Here is a 16209-nt window from a genome sequence, read left to right on the forward strand (position 1 = left end):
ATAAAATTACATGAAAGAATTTATTGCGTTCCCAGCAAATCCTTTATGAAATGGAAGATGCTGGAGTTGAAATGCAGCCAGATTTGGTAACAGCATGCAAACAACCTTCAGAGTCAAAAATCATTCAAAAATGTCTAATCCCATAACTGTATCAAGGCTGGCAGGTGCTCACTACACAGAACATTAATTTGGGAGATTTAGAAGGGATTTTAAAGATAACCTTCTGTGCTCAGTATGTTAAGAGGAATGTGTCTTGGGATAAAAGTCCTGAATATTTTATAATAAGTTAGAAGGATAAAGACACAAAATGTGAACAAGAGGATATTTTCTACCCCAGAGTAATTACACAGTGTTCATTAAGCTTCTCTGTTTATACTGATAGAATAGAATCTGGGGGAAAATATAGAAGTAAAATCAGAATTGTTTTAGTTTATGTACAAAAATATAATTTCCACCATCTGATTGGTGGGTCACAATCTTAAGTTACTTTATGTATGAAAGTAAGAACACCATCTCAAGTAAAACTTATGAAAATTTAGTTAAGGACTTTGAAGGACAGTGTTGGTGAAATCCCCTGCTGTTGTATCCTGCTTCCCCAAACTTCACAGTGCCATGCAAGCCCATCTCACAATTTTTTTGTGAAGTCTCTAGCACTTACCTGTGTCTTCCAGTGAGTTTTGAATTGCTGCCTTAATAGACTAATATCTGACAAAAGAAAGAGTTTTTATTAAAAGGTAAAAAAATGAGCTGAACAAAACTAAATGACCAGATTGTAAAGTATAAGTTTAATCTCACTAAGAAATGTCAAAAGTAGCCAGGCGCCATGGCACACGCCTGTAATCCCGGTGGCTCAGGAGGTTGAGGCAGGATGATTGCAAGTTCAAAGCCAACCTCAGCAACGGTAAGGTGCTAAGCAACTCAGTGAGTCTCTAAATAAAACAAAAAACATAGGACTGGGGATGTTGCTCAGTGGTCAAGTGCCCCTGAGTTAAATCCTTGGTACTCAAAAATAAAAGAAGAAGCAATGTCAAAAATGACATTAATATGATTTAAACTCATAAGAGTTTGAGGTTCAAAGATAAATAATTTTCTCAAATTATATTATCCCTTATTATTTATCTATGGTTACATGATCTTGAAAATATCAGAATAAAAATATGTTAGAGGAAGCCTACAAAACAAAGATGTAGGCAAATAATGTACCATTGAATAGTGATCGCAGAAAAGAGGAGCAAAGAGTTTGGAAACAATGTTTTCCTAAGTGTGAACAAAATGCTCTTTCATCAGAAGAGTGGGATGAGGATATCAAAGAAATTGGGGGAAAAAAAAGATGCACCTGTATCTTTAGTACTTCCTAATCTAGTTCTTTCTAAAAGTAGACCAAACTGCTTACTGACTAAATGCATGTGAAAACTCTAAATATTATTTCATTGATCATATATAAGTTCTTATTTATATAACAATTTTATACTATACATCATATATAAGTTCTCACATATATATCCATTTTATATTCTTCCTGAAATGATTAAAAACTTTGTCAAATATCTTCAACAGAGTTTTTGTGAATATTTTTATTTCTATTTTCCAGTTTTTGTTTGTTTGTTTTTTAGCCCAGTTAGCAAACCCAAAGCTGGAATAATTTGACTGATTTGTTTTTCTATTTGCGCAGTTAAATCTGACTGGAGAAAACCATACTATCCTCAGATAATTGCTTCTACAAAGTAATGTTTTCAGATCTCAATAAACCCATTTACCCTCTTTATAAACTCTTCTCTGTACTTATAAGATTTTTTTCCATTTTTCATAATATATAATCAAACCATTTCGTATCTCTTCAATCATACTACCATACTGCCTTCGCACACATTCTCAGATAAATATCTTGTCTCTTACTTGAAAAAAACATGGAAATACTCAGATAAAGCCTCCAATTTCTGACAAAGTGTCTACATATTGGTTTGTATTACAACTAATTTCTATCTCTCATTATGATAGTAAATATCTCATTCTGACTGAAGTAAAGTCCTCCACATGTTCTCTAATACTGTAAATATCATTTCACAAATTTCATTCTAATTTTTAAACACTATTCTATTTTCAACATTCTACCTTTTTCTATTTGTTCTTTGCGAAGACATTCTTATCTCTCTAACTTGTTCTTACATTTTAAGGTTCTCCAGTTTTATCTCCCTTTGTATTCTGTAGAGTTGCTTAGCTTTTTGAAAAAGAGTTTCAAAATTCCTGGCTTTGTTTTCTCATTTTAAATTTACCATTTGGACTATTGCATTATAAATTGCATCCCTTACTCATCGACTGAACAAGTCCTTACCACAAATGTTCCTGATTTTTTTTTCTTTTGCTATATCCAAATAACATTTCTATTACCCAGGGAGTATTTGATGTTGTAAATCATAACCTCCAAATTGAGAATAAAATTCCTTTAAATTTCTTAATAGTAAACTGTTTTGTAACTATTCTTCTATGCCTCCATACACATTTGAATGTTCTTTCCTATCCCTCTTACAGATTTGTCATGGTGGGCTCATGAATTCATGACATTATAACCTATGTGCTAACCATTCTACTGACAGATTCTGTAGAACCCATCACTCACCTGTACACTAAGCTATGAAGAAATGAAAGTGAAATATCTAGATTCACTTTCACTCAGGATCTTCATTTTATCATCTCCTACAAGTCAGATTTACATGCAAGTCTTAAAATTCTAAGATTCCTTTGGAGCGTATATTTAGTGAGACATTTTGTGATGTCTGTCGTGTCTTTGTGGGACTTGAGTGATGAGCAAAATATTAAATCTTCAAGGCAGAAACTAAAAATATGAGAAAATTTTATGATCTTTATAGAGGATAGGGAATGAAAAGATGAATTTCTAGTGAGAGACATATATTGACACCACATAACTGACAAAATTATGTAGTATCAAAATTCATACATACATTCTTCAAATTAATAAAGTATGCAAAATCAATAAATAGATATGGTACATGAAAAAATGTACATATTGCCTCAAAATGCAAAATGGTATACTATATCATTACATAAAATAGAAACACAAATTAAAATCCCACTGTGAACTATTATCCACTACATTTAGAAGTTAAAGTCTCTGACAACATCAAATATTGTTAAGAATTTTAAGCAATATCACATTGGCATTAAATAATTCTAGTATTATTAGACATCTTTTCTGAGGTAACTTTACTTATAATGCCAGAAGATGTGCATATGCATGCTTGATTAGTAATATTCATAATGCCAAATGAAGGAGAAAGTCTCAAATATTTACCAATTTTAGAATAGATAAATAGTTCAATATATTTAGACAAAATATACAACTATGAAATAAATGAAATATGACTATGTGTATCAATAGTAATATATCCCCCAAGACATCAGCTTGGATCCTCAGTTAACAATTAGCTCTATTAGAGGTAGACTTCAAACTCAAACCATTGTGATAGAAAGAACAATTATGGATAGTTTTTAATCAAACAATCTTTCGCATGTATTGGATGATAATGGATATTGGTTTATTCATTTTCTCTAAATTGTATTCAGTTAGAATACTATAGTGTGGTAATCTAGGTAACTGAAATATATATATTTTTTTCATTTTTCCATAAAACCCAATCACTATGACATTTTCACTTTGGTCCACATAAAAGTAGATTTCTAGCAAAGTGACCAAGGGTTTAAGAATGAGAATGTCATAGGGAGGGAGGGAGAGAAAAAGAGAGATTACCAAAGAGATAATCTTGTGTTACTGGGGGCAGAACAACAAGGCAACATTGAAGGAAAAAAGTGTCAAATTTCTGGCAATTATTTCTCTATTATAGTATTTATTCAAATTTTATGAAAATATCAAATCAAGCACTGAGGAATATGTTTTAAAGCAGCAGAACTCTAAAAAAACTAAGCTTTTTAAAAAGAGATTAAAGGCAGCATAAAAAGATTAAGTTTGAAAAGATGGATGAATACTAACTTTCCTTTTCACTGTTATTTAGAATCAATTCAAAGGCCACTTTCAACCTGAAAAAGAAACATGAATTGATTTTAATGGCATCTCTGGGGAGAAATAATTTGCCTCAAATATTGTAACAAAGAAATTCTAAGAAAGTAGCCATGCCTGTAATTTTGTTATCATTCTAGGCCTCAAATCTATAATATACATTAAAAGAAAGTATTTGAAGTAAGGCAAATAAGGCTGAGACTCAGAAGTTTGATGCAAACATTTATCCATGTAATCAAACCCTAACCTACAGTCAAATCAGTTGTCATGGTGTTGTAGATCACATCTCTTGGGGCTAAAACAAATAAGTTCACTTGAAAGATACAGGTGTAGAAGTTTAATAATAAATACAGAAAATGCATGTTTATTTGTAATTATAAAGAAACTGATAGTTATAAATTTTTACAAAAATAGAGGTGATCCTAATTCAATATATATATATCTGCAGCTTTCTAAAATTTCACATTATCTTTATTAACTCATTTATTTTAAATTTGGTTCTCCTTGCCTATACTTGACAAAATGCTCATGAATTTTTAAGCTGTCAGAATCAGATAAACATTGAAAAGTAAACAAAGCACTTATACTAACAAAGATGTATTTGCTCCCCAACAGAGAATCCAAGAAAAGAATGTATTCCCATGTAACAAAACCCTCTCTTACCATTCCAACTGGCAGTGAGAAGCTTATATTTTATAACTAAAAAGTGGGCTCTACTTCTTGTGGATTTTATAGTATGTGTTATAGAAACTGGTTGATCTATTCGTGTTCCTTGATGTTAATAATAGGGAAATACTCTAGATAAAGTAGATGATAGTTGGATGTAGCTGTTTTGCCATAGGCATAATTGACCTTGAAATCATTTTGTATAGATCTTGAAAAATTAATCTTTTTACTTTTTTGGTGTGTGTGTGTGTGTGTGTGTGTGTGTGTGTGTGTGTGTATATTTTATCCTTATTCCATTTCTGAGCCTCCCCCAACAAGGAGTGTATCCTATGCCTGACTCAAGAACTGCTGGGATCCAGAATGTGATGAGAATCTGAGTACAGAGCAGAGAAATGCATTTCAGGGTTGAAGAAAGAATAGTAGGAAAGAAATAGGGCAAGAGTTGGAGATATCACAAAATTCAGAGAAATGCAGTGCTTGTCTAATGTAATTCATAAGAAAAAATATTTTTATGAAATTATTTTGTTATAGCTGCATCAAAACAGATAAGAGAACATCAGAAAATTTGGTGCCCTCAAAATGTAATTAAAAACATTTCAAGGAAGGGGTTCCTCTGCATATGTAGGCAGGGTTAGGGAAAGTGACACAGAGTGCTGGAACATTCAGGAGTAGCAACCATAAAAAGCTATTATCGCCCAACTCTGAACACAGAGAGTGTAGCTATAGCTGGGCTCTGAACATAATCAGCAGTCCAAGAGAATTTATCTGAAGCTATAGATAAAGGATCACTTCTAGGAGCAAAGAAAGTAATGGAGTACAGTGGGGAGTTGACTTGGGCAGAAAAATAGTGTCTCTTATATAGATCTATCCTTTTGCCCTTCAGTAATCCACTTTTCTTCATCTATCCATCAGCTAACAGGCTGTAAGTGGTTGGCATCCATGTGTAGACAATCCTCAACTTGTGATGTTTTCATTTGTGAGTCTTCAACTTTATCATATTCAGAAAGTGATATGTTCAGTAGAAATCATACTTTTATTTTAGAACTTTGACCTTTGTGTGGACTAGTGATATATGATAGGGGACTTTCTCTAATGTTAGGCATAGCTACGGGCCTCAACTCCCAGTTAGTCACGTGACCTCAGAGAAAAGCACCTGATATTCTATCATGCACTGCAGTTGTTTTTGTTTTTAGTATCAGGGATTGAACCCAGGGACACTTAACCAGTGAGCCACATCCCCAGCCCTTTTTGAAAAATAATTCTATTTAGAGACAGGGCCTTGTGAAATAGCTGAGGCTGGCTTTGAACTTAAAACTCTCCTTCCTGCATCTTCAGATTCAATGGGAATGCAGGAGTGCACCCCTTCACCAGGCTGTAGCCTAGTTTCAAACTCTCTCATCTTGTGTGTTCTGGACTTAAAATATTTTCAGTTTATGATGGATTACTGAAAAGTAACCCTTTTGTAAGTTAAAACATCAATAGTTACCGTCCCATCCCACACCAAAATTGAAACACTACCACAATCAATACTTTTTATATTATAAAAGAGGAAAAACAAGTCCACATGCAAAACAACAGGTAAGATAAAGGAAAGCACAATTAAAAGAAAATGCAGTTCATCCTTTCAGGGAGAACATGTTGATCTCCTTATCCTTGTTTCAGTTTGTTTCTTTGTAGATTTTTCAGGATCAGATTGTGCCAGGTTCATGATGGGTGATTTGGATCTCACTTGTGGACCAGGGTCAAACATTCCAATTCTTTTAGAGCCTGATGGGAGGCTTTGAAAGTGTTGTTCAAGCATAGATGTCTTCTGAAGGGGACATGGCCTTATTCCAAAGCCTAGGGGTCTGCACTGTGATTAACACATTGGGACAGGTCAGGGGGTCCCACAATATTTAGATATCCCAGAAACTTCCTGCACCATCGACCTCAAGCACAGTGGTTTGACTGCCACTTGGACTTGCCATAAGTAAGGTCTCATACAGATATTCCCCATTCCTTTTCAAAAACATTATAAAATGTGTGTTCTCTTGGCAACTGCAAAAAATTCCATATTCAATGAGATATATTATTTTCACTAAAAAGAGATATTGGATTTTGAAGCAGGTATTCTTGAATAAACCCAAAGATGACTTTTTTTTTCCCTTTGCATCTACCCTGTTTCTTTCAACCCAAACCCTCATTTGGCCTTTCCTTATTATTTTCCCAATTCCTTCCAACAAAAAAAGAATTTAACTCATTTTTTTTTTTGTAAAATATTGGCAAACTGAGGTCATAAAATAATTCCTAAAATAGAATTCTGCTCATTCATTCAAGATAATTACTTCTTTGGCTCTCCTCTCTCAAAGAGAAATGTACATCAAATGAAGGTGAAAGCTCTACTCCTTCAGGAAGTAACTTCATGTTAGTATTCATTTTAATATTGTGGAGTTCTATGCTGGGGAATTTTGATAAAGTGCTTTAAGATACTCTTGGTGGAGTGACAATTTTAGCAGAGGGGCAGTTTACATTAGATTTTCTGTATTAATTAGAGCCATATGATTGGCAGGGCTAAGATGATATGATGCCTATTTTATTCACTGTAGCTTAGATAAAAATGGTTAGATATGCAATAAGGAGAAGTAGGGGTTATACTGTGGAAATTTACTTCACAGTATATTTATCAATTTGAATATTTATCTTATTGTAGGACTCCTTGGAGATTCCATGTTAAACTCAACATATGGTGTGCAAATTTAAAATTAAATTTATTTGTATAAATTTGACACAATAGGAGTTAAGCTGAAATGAAGGATATAAGCATATGGTGGATTTACCACTAATTGAGAACCTTATACTATGAGAAGAAACTGGAAGACGGATTTGGTAGATTCAACTTCATTTTTATGACTATATATAATGGAGCAAATTTCTTACATTCTTTCTTCATTATCATTCCAAAGCATAAGTGAAAAAAAGAATTTTCTTTTTACTAAAATACATTCAAGTAAATAACTATTTCACTTTGAAAGACAACTTAAATTGATTTGTTCTTAAGAATATATTTTCATTTATAATTATATGCATATATTATACACACACCCACTCACACACACATACATGCATATTACTCCTGCCCAACAGAAATTTTCTTTTTTCTCCTGATAATGAAACACCAAATTTCTATCTGTATGAATCTATAAAAGCACTCCATTGAAAATTTATCATTCACTTATATCAATGCCATGTTTTTCAGTACAGTAATATATATTCTCTGAATCCCTTTTTTCATTTGTGTTAGTTTTCTACTGCTACTCTAACAAACTGCCACAATATAGTGGCTTAAAATTACAAATATTTATTATCTTTACATAATTCTGGAAGTTAGAATTCCAAAATGGCTTCACTGGGCTAAAATCAAAGTTCTTGCAAGATTGAATATTTTCCATAGACTGTTAGGGAGAATCTGTTCCTTTGGTTTCTCCAGCTTCTAGAGGTTTCTCCAGCTTCTGTCTAATACCTTTGGCTTAGGGACCCATTTAAAAAAAAAAAAAAACAGACACCCAGCATCTCATTGATCCTGCTTGCTTAGCTACATCTCCTTTCCTGATGTTGATTCTGATGAGCTTCTCTCTTGTTAGGACAGTATAAATACATTGGGTTCTCACAACAGGATAATCCAGGATGATCTTTCCATTTAATGATCCTTAATTTAACCACATCTACAAAATACCTTTTATTATGTTAAGTGACACATTCAGGGATTCCTGAGATTATGATCTGGACATTTTTGGCAAGAGACATTGTGACATCTAACATACACCTTACACTATTTTTTCCAACTTCTCTAACCTAGCTTCTTCCCCCACCACCCCACCAAAATCCCTCTGACTAAATTCACTGAGGGCCTACATCTCTTTTATAAAAATAAATAAATAAATAAAATTAAAGGAAGATTTTAGTCCTTGTATTCTTTCCAGTATATTAATGTATTGACAATTTGTTCAAGAAATATTTTCCTCTTGAAATATTTTTTTTTTCTTATGGATAAGTGAGGTCCCAGTACCTTTGCTTGTTCTTCTCACTTAATTGATTTAAGCAAAGAACAAGTTTTAGATATGATTTTAACTCATAAATATGGTATTTTTTCCAGTCCTCCCTCTTTTTGCCTGGTTGATCTCAGAAATGGAGGCATACATTTTAAGCTGCATGATTTATTTGTTGTAAGTTAAATATTAAGGAGAATGGATTGTGAGGGTGATTAGCTTTCAAAACAGGGAAAAAAAATCTTTGTTTTTGCTAGGTGAGAGAAGCCAGGAGGCAGAGTTGGATATTCCATAATTCCAGGCTCTTCACTGTGTCCAGGTTTTTTCCCCAGATTTTATTTTCTAATATAGAAAGATGCACTGCATCAGAGAAAGGTCCTTGACTGCCTCTGCCACAATATAGTTACCATACAAAACCTAGGCTCCAAAGTTATTATGCTTGAATACTAAGATTGAAAGAGAATGTTTCCTTTGTGCAGTGTTTGCTGCATTCTCTTAAAATAAGTGATGATAGTAAAATTGTACAAAAACCTATTTTCTTTGCTCATTTTCTGATTCCTCAGTGACATCTGTGAGGGGACATGTGAGATTTGCTCAGTGTTTTCTTCTAATCTACTACTACATCTATTTCTAGCCCAGAAATTCTGGGGTATGAGGTGAGAGTTTTCTTCTATTTCTGTGGCTGAAATGGGAATTTTCTTTGTTACTATGGAATTTGGTTTTGGTATTTTGATGTTTTGGGTATATTAGAAACAAAAAAACTGGATATAGCTATTCAAATTTACTATTTTGGATATAAGAATATAACATCAAACATAAGGAGATAGACTAGACAGATAGGGATGACTTCTGACTTTAAAAAAAAATCTGCCTGCAGAAGGAAACAAGAGGAATTTCTACAATCAGAAAATACATCCTTTTATCTTTACTTCTTAAATGTTTCTTACAGGTTCTTTTACTCATGGGCATAAGGCAGGTTGAAACTTCTCAAATGTTTCAGAACTATTTTAGGATCTGCAGGGGAGGTAAGCCCTAGGACCCACAAATAAACAAGTCTACAGTATCCATTTGGGAAACAACTCAAGCATGCAATTTGTAAATAATGGGAAAACAGTAAAATACATGTTTGAAAACAGATTTAATATACATTTTAAAGAAAATGTGAATAAAAATTATGGTAAATAATTCATGTAAATATACTTACATATATATATATATATATATATATATATATATATATATATATACACACATACACATTTGAAAATAAATGTGAACAATATTTTAATAAATTTAAGTTTTAGAATAAATGAAATGAGATGTTTTTTTATGAAAGGGTTGATTTTACTCATTACTGGAATATATAGAAAAATATGATTTAAGTTGGATCTTCCTTTCTTCTATCCATAGATACTCAGAGACTCTATAAAGTTTATTACATGGAAGTAAGTACAAAGGCTCTCAGAGAAAGAGAAATAGCACATCTTTGCCTTAATAAAAGACACTTTGTGTCAGAAAGTGGTAATTCCATTTTAGAACACTTTAATCCAGCTGGATCTGTGTGTGAAATAATGAGCTCAAGAGTCAACAGATATTTTGCTCTGGTAATAAGGATTATGAGCCTTTGGGTGTCTGAAACTGAAGCGGTTTTGGCTTTCAGGGTACATGCTCTTCATTTGAAAAGGCTTTCTATGTGACAGCTGCTGTGCCTCCATTTGTCAGAACATTGCATATTTTAAGGGTGAGGGTGACATATTTAAATGCTTATTTCCAACAGGAATTTTGAGAAAACTTCTCATGGACAATTGAAAAATTATCATTTGGTCATTTCAAATAACATCTCAGTAAGGTTCTACTGCAAAAGTGTTTAGATTGTTTAAAGACAATTTTTTTTTCTAAAAATTTCAGAAAGACCAATTAAATTAGTCATCCAAATGACTATGTGTATGTATGTGTGTGTGTGTATGTATGTGAATATATATATGTATATATATACACATATATACATATGCATATATATAATAGAAATAACATGAATAGGTTGAAAAATTATTAATCACTAACTCTGTTCAGTACCACCATTGAGTTGCATTTTAACTTAAATTCAACAATTTGTGATCTATTTCTGTGGGTCTGTGGGTATGTCTCTAGCTTTATCATTAAAACAGAAATATAGCAAGTAGGTACGTAATAACTTATCTTCCTGGAAGAAATTATAAAGTGCATCAACCTTAAGGAAGGAGCAGAGGAGTATAATAAAAATGCCAAAGTTTTATTGTCTTTCTCGGTGTTACTTGAGAACTAACTCTAATTTTTATAATGCTCCAAAATCTATTTCACAAACCAATGAAAAGTATCATTTCTGAAGTCAGATTATCCAGATTTGAATCTGGAGAAAGCATTGTGTGAATTTAGCTATGACATTTAATTTCTTCCTGTCTTAGTTTCCTTTTATGTAAAATGTGGATAAGGATAGTACATATCTCACACAGCTATGTTAGGTGTTAACTATCTTAATAAGCACAAAATTGAACAGTGCGTAACTTTTTTAATAACAAAAAAATGTTACCAAGTGTTAAAATAGTCAATATTTAGCGGGACACACATGGCTAAACTACATATTTTTAAGATTCTCATCAACTCAGACCAGAAGGCCTTCTCTGACTACTTGAAGCAGCTTTCTTAAAAATGCATTCACAGTAATTTTCTCTTTGGCTAGGTTTACCTATGTTTATGTATGAATTTGAAGATTTTATAGGCAGTTAAAAAATCAATGAACACTTACCAAATTGTGTTTAAGTGTATGGCATTTTAAGATTTCACTAAGCATTTGAGGTCCACTAACTAGTATAAATGTGGGTATGTGTTCTAATCCTTTTATAATATATCACACATTTTTAATTAAATTTAACAGTTTTTAATTAATTTAGCTCTGATATTTTCCTGAGGCTTTCATCTACTTAAAGTTAAAACATGTACTTTACATATATTTAATTATTTCAAACTCCAAGATATATATATATATAAAATTTTATGACATCATAAAATATACTTTAGTTCTATTTAATTATATTGTTCTGTGTAACTGAATAGAAATAAAACCAGTAAGAACAAAATGATTTTTTATGACTTCCCAATCACCACACCAGGTATGCTTAAATTTTTCCTTTTTCATTATCTCAACCTCTTTATTAGTCAGGGTTCTCCAGAGGAACAGAATCAACAGGAAGTATGATTATAAAAAGGGGGATTTATTAGATTGGCTCACACAACCAGAAGCTGGATATTCCACAGAAGCTGGATAGTCTACACTAGCCATCTGCAGGCCAAAGAGCTGGAGGAACCAGTCAGTAGTTGAGCAGTCCCAAGATGCTGATGCCTCAGAGAGAGAGGGATAAAATGTGCTATCTGGAAACTCCCTGAAGAATCCCTGGCAGAGTCTGCTTTGGAAGAGTGAAGGAGCAAGAGTCTGAAATCCTCAGGTGATCCCCGTAGAAATCAAGAAACCATTCAAGAAGAATTGAGCTTGCATGTGCTGCAGCTTCCTTGTTCTTCCATCTAAGCCTCCAACTTATTAGATGGTGCTGCCCATTTAGGGAGGGTCTCCACTCCAAGTCTCCATCCCACATGCCAATCATTCCTAGTCACATCCTCTTTGACACACCCAGAAGTCTTTTAACCTTCCACATATGTTAATCCAATCAAGTTGACAATTCAAATTAACTATTAAAATTAAGTATGATACTTTAACTTCTCAGGAAAAACAAATTCTTAAGGTATAATTATAATCATGAGCTGCAATAACCTTAAGGCATTATTAAAATTGGTGATGGTAAAAAGAATGCAATGTTTTTATCTTTGATGATTCTTCCCATACAGTATTGGTCATTGGGATTTATGACAACTTTTTGTGTTCATAACAAATGCTTTCCTTTAAAGAAATATCAGAAATAGTTGTGATAGATACCTTCCTTATTATATTCATCTACCTAATACGTGTTTATCTAAATCATAAATCACTAAGCTTATGCTACATGTTGTCTTTAGACCTGCTTTTTAAAATCTGGCATTTATACATACATTCCATATTTCTAAATTTTTTTCTTGTATTACAGCTGAGTTTTTGTAAAAATTAATTTCAGAAAAAAAGGTCTTTCTGTATTCTTCATATAGTATGGAAGCCTACAGTATTGAGGCTTTCAGTTAAGTTTTTAAACTCAGTTGAGGAATAGGTTCATGTTGGATTAGAGTTAAATGATGTGGGACCTGGCAAACCATTAATCCTTTCAACCAAATGATGAAGAAGGCAAGCTAGGCATTAATTTCACCCAGGGTTTAAGAACATTGAGGTAGAGAGAGGTTTAGTGACTTTGAAATTTCAATCCAGTAGTACAAAGTGGATTAATTAAACTGATAAAAGACAATCAAATGAATCTCTTCAAATATAAAATATCTAATAAGAGGACAGAAATGAATACTAACACAAGAATAATTACAATAAATATAAATGAGGTACATTAGTTCCCTAGGATGCCTTAAAAATTACCACAAACTTGACAGTCCCAAGAATTATCTTATACAGAAATTTATCTTCTAGAATTCTGGGGGCTTGAAGTCTGAAATCAATGTTTCAGTAGGGTGAGGAGCACTCAGTCATTTCCTCCCCCACCTTCTGTTTGGTTCAACCCTTTCTTGACTCCTGGCCACATCAATGCAATCTCCATCTCCATGGTCTTCTCTTCCATATATCTTCTATTTCATTTGTCTGTCCCAAGACTTACTCAGTCTCTCTTTTATTAAGTATAGATACAATTTCATTTAGGGGTCATTTGGATAATCTAGGACAAACTATGCCTTTCAAGAACCTTAATTTAATGACAATTTTTGCCATGTAAAATACAATTTACTCTTTGCCCACGGAAAATAATATTCATAGGTCCTGGGATTTAGGATAAAACCATAATATTTTTAATGTCATCATTTAGACTATTACATTGGGTTAACCCCATCAACGAGCTATTACATAAGTGAAAATAATCCAAATATATTTCAACTGTAAGAAATTCATTGAACTAAAAAGGAAATAAGGTTCTGAAAATAAACTGTTAGTGCTAGATTTGAAGGTTAGGATTAGGACCAAAATAACACCATATAGAAATTTTAGTAAACAATGACATATAATTTAAGCAGAAACTATCATGAGCAGTTATATTTTAAGTTCATGGAAATGGAAAATAGACAATTTATAAAACTTTTAAGCCCTCAATTTTACATAAAACATCTAATTTTTGTAAAGAATAATTTATAAATAGAGAAAAAATAATAAGCTATGGTGATAGGATATCTAAATTTATCTTTAATAAAGAAATATACCAATAAGTTAATATGAATGAAACATATATTAGAATAATGTAAATAATATGCTCTAAACCAGAAAGTAAATAATAAATTGAAATTTTAATTTAATCTATTCTGCACATTAAAAATTAAAGACGATTAAGATACTTACTGAAAAACTTAGAACTATTTCCTAAGGATTTGAAACAAGGATTCTCAGGATTGCAATTATTGATATACATAGGATTAAAATTTACAATCTAAGAATTATTAAGAAAAAGATATAGTAATAGTTAGGAAAATTAGTAGGGAATGTTTGTTATTTCAGTATGACATAATTATCTACATAAAACTCAACTGAATCTAGAGGCATTTTTTAAGATGTGAGAAAACTTAGCAATTTCCTGTATATAAGATTAATTTACAAAGCCTATTGGGTTTTTCTGTATGATCAATGGTCAATTAAAAATATAAGAGAAATGAGGTATTATTCATAAAGCAGAAAAAAGTAAAATCTATCTAGATTTTAAAAAATACTAAGCAAACTGCAATGCTATGTATTAAACCAAACAGAGTGATGTTAATTAAAGCTAAATATTATAAATCATCATAATTGTTATTGTGTGCTGAATTGTGACATAACAAAATACATGTAGTATACTAATTTCCACACCTGTAAATCTTACTTTATATAGTAAAATAGAGAATATTACCTTTTAAAAGATGTGGTTAGTCATCTTGACGAAAGGAGCATTTGATTAATATCAAGGTAGGCTATATGTGCTATTCCAAGTGAAAAAGAGGCAGATTCATTCATTCATTCATTCATTCATTCCTTTCTTGGAGGAGAAAAGCTTTATTTTGTCCCAGGGTTTCAGAGGTTCCAGTCCATGGTCTATTGGTTCCAAGTCAGAAACATGATAAGACAAGGGCATGGTGAAGAAAACCTGCTTAGCTCATGGTTACTTGGAATCCAGTGACAATTTCCTTTAGTTATACCCCACCTGCATACAGTTAGTTACCACCCAGTAAGCCATTCAAAATGTTAACCCATTAAGTGTATTAACATACTGATGAAGTTATAGTTCTAATATTCCGATCTTTTCCTAGAAGTCCAACTTCTAAACTTTGCTGTACTGGAGACCATGCTTTTAAAAAATGTTTTAATTATTCTTTTTGGATGTATCTGGCAGTATAATGTATTTTGACATATTATACAAATATGGAATAGGGGTTGTTCTAATTAGGATTTCATTCTTGTGGTTGTCCATCAAGTGGAGTTTCACTGGTTGTTGATTCATATATGAACACAGGAAAATTATATCTGATTCTTTTTACTGTCTTTCCTATTCCTATCCTCTCTTCCTTCCTTTCATTATTTTCTTGTGTCTAATCCAGTGAACTTCCTTCCCCTTTATTGTGTGTCAGCATCTGCATATCAGAGAGAACACTGGACAGTTGTTTTTTGGGATTGGCTCATTTCCCTTAGCATGATATGCTTTGATCCATCCATTTAACAGCAAGTGCCATAATTTCATTCTTGTTTATGGCTCAATAGTATTCTATTATGTATATTTACCACATTTTCTTTGTCCATTCACTTGAAGAAGGGCATATGGGTTGGTTTCATAGCTTAGCTATTGTGAATTGACCTGCTATAAACATTAATGTGGCCGCATCACTGAGGTATGCAGATTTTAAGTCCTTTGGGTCTATACTGAGGAGTGGGATAACGGGACCAAAGGATGGTTGTAATCTAAGTTTTCTAAGGAATCTCCATACTGCTTTCCAGAGTGATTGCATCAATTTTCAATCTCACCAGGAATGTATGAGCACACCTTTTTCCCCCACATTTTCCCCAACATTTATTGTTACTTGTATTCTTGATAATTACCATTCCAAAAGGAGTGAGATGGAATCTCAGTGTGGTTTCAATTCATATTTATCATATTGATACAGATGTTGACATTTTTTCATATTTTTTTACCATTTGTGTTTCTTCTTCTATGAAGTGCCTGTTCAGTTTCTTTGCCCATTTTTTTCATTGTTTTTTTTTTATTTGTTTTGTTTTGATTTTCTAATTGATTTTATTTTTTAAACACATGACAGTGGGATGCATTACAATTCTTATTACACATATAGACCACA

The sequence above is a fragment of the Callospermophilus lateralis genome, unplaced genomic scaffold, assembly GCF_048772815.1.
Source record: "Callospermophilus lateralis isolate mCalLat2 unplaced genomic scaffold, mCalLat2.hap1 Scaffold_43, whole genome shotgun sequence".
Classification (NCBI taxonomy): Eukaryota; Metazoa; Chordata; class Mammalia; order Rodentia; family Sciuridae; genus Callospermophilus; species Callospermophilus lateralis.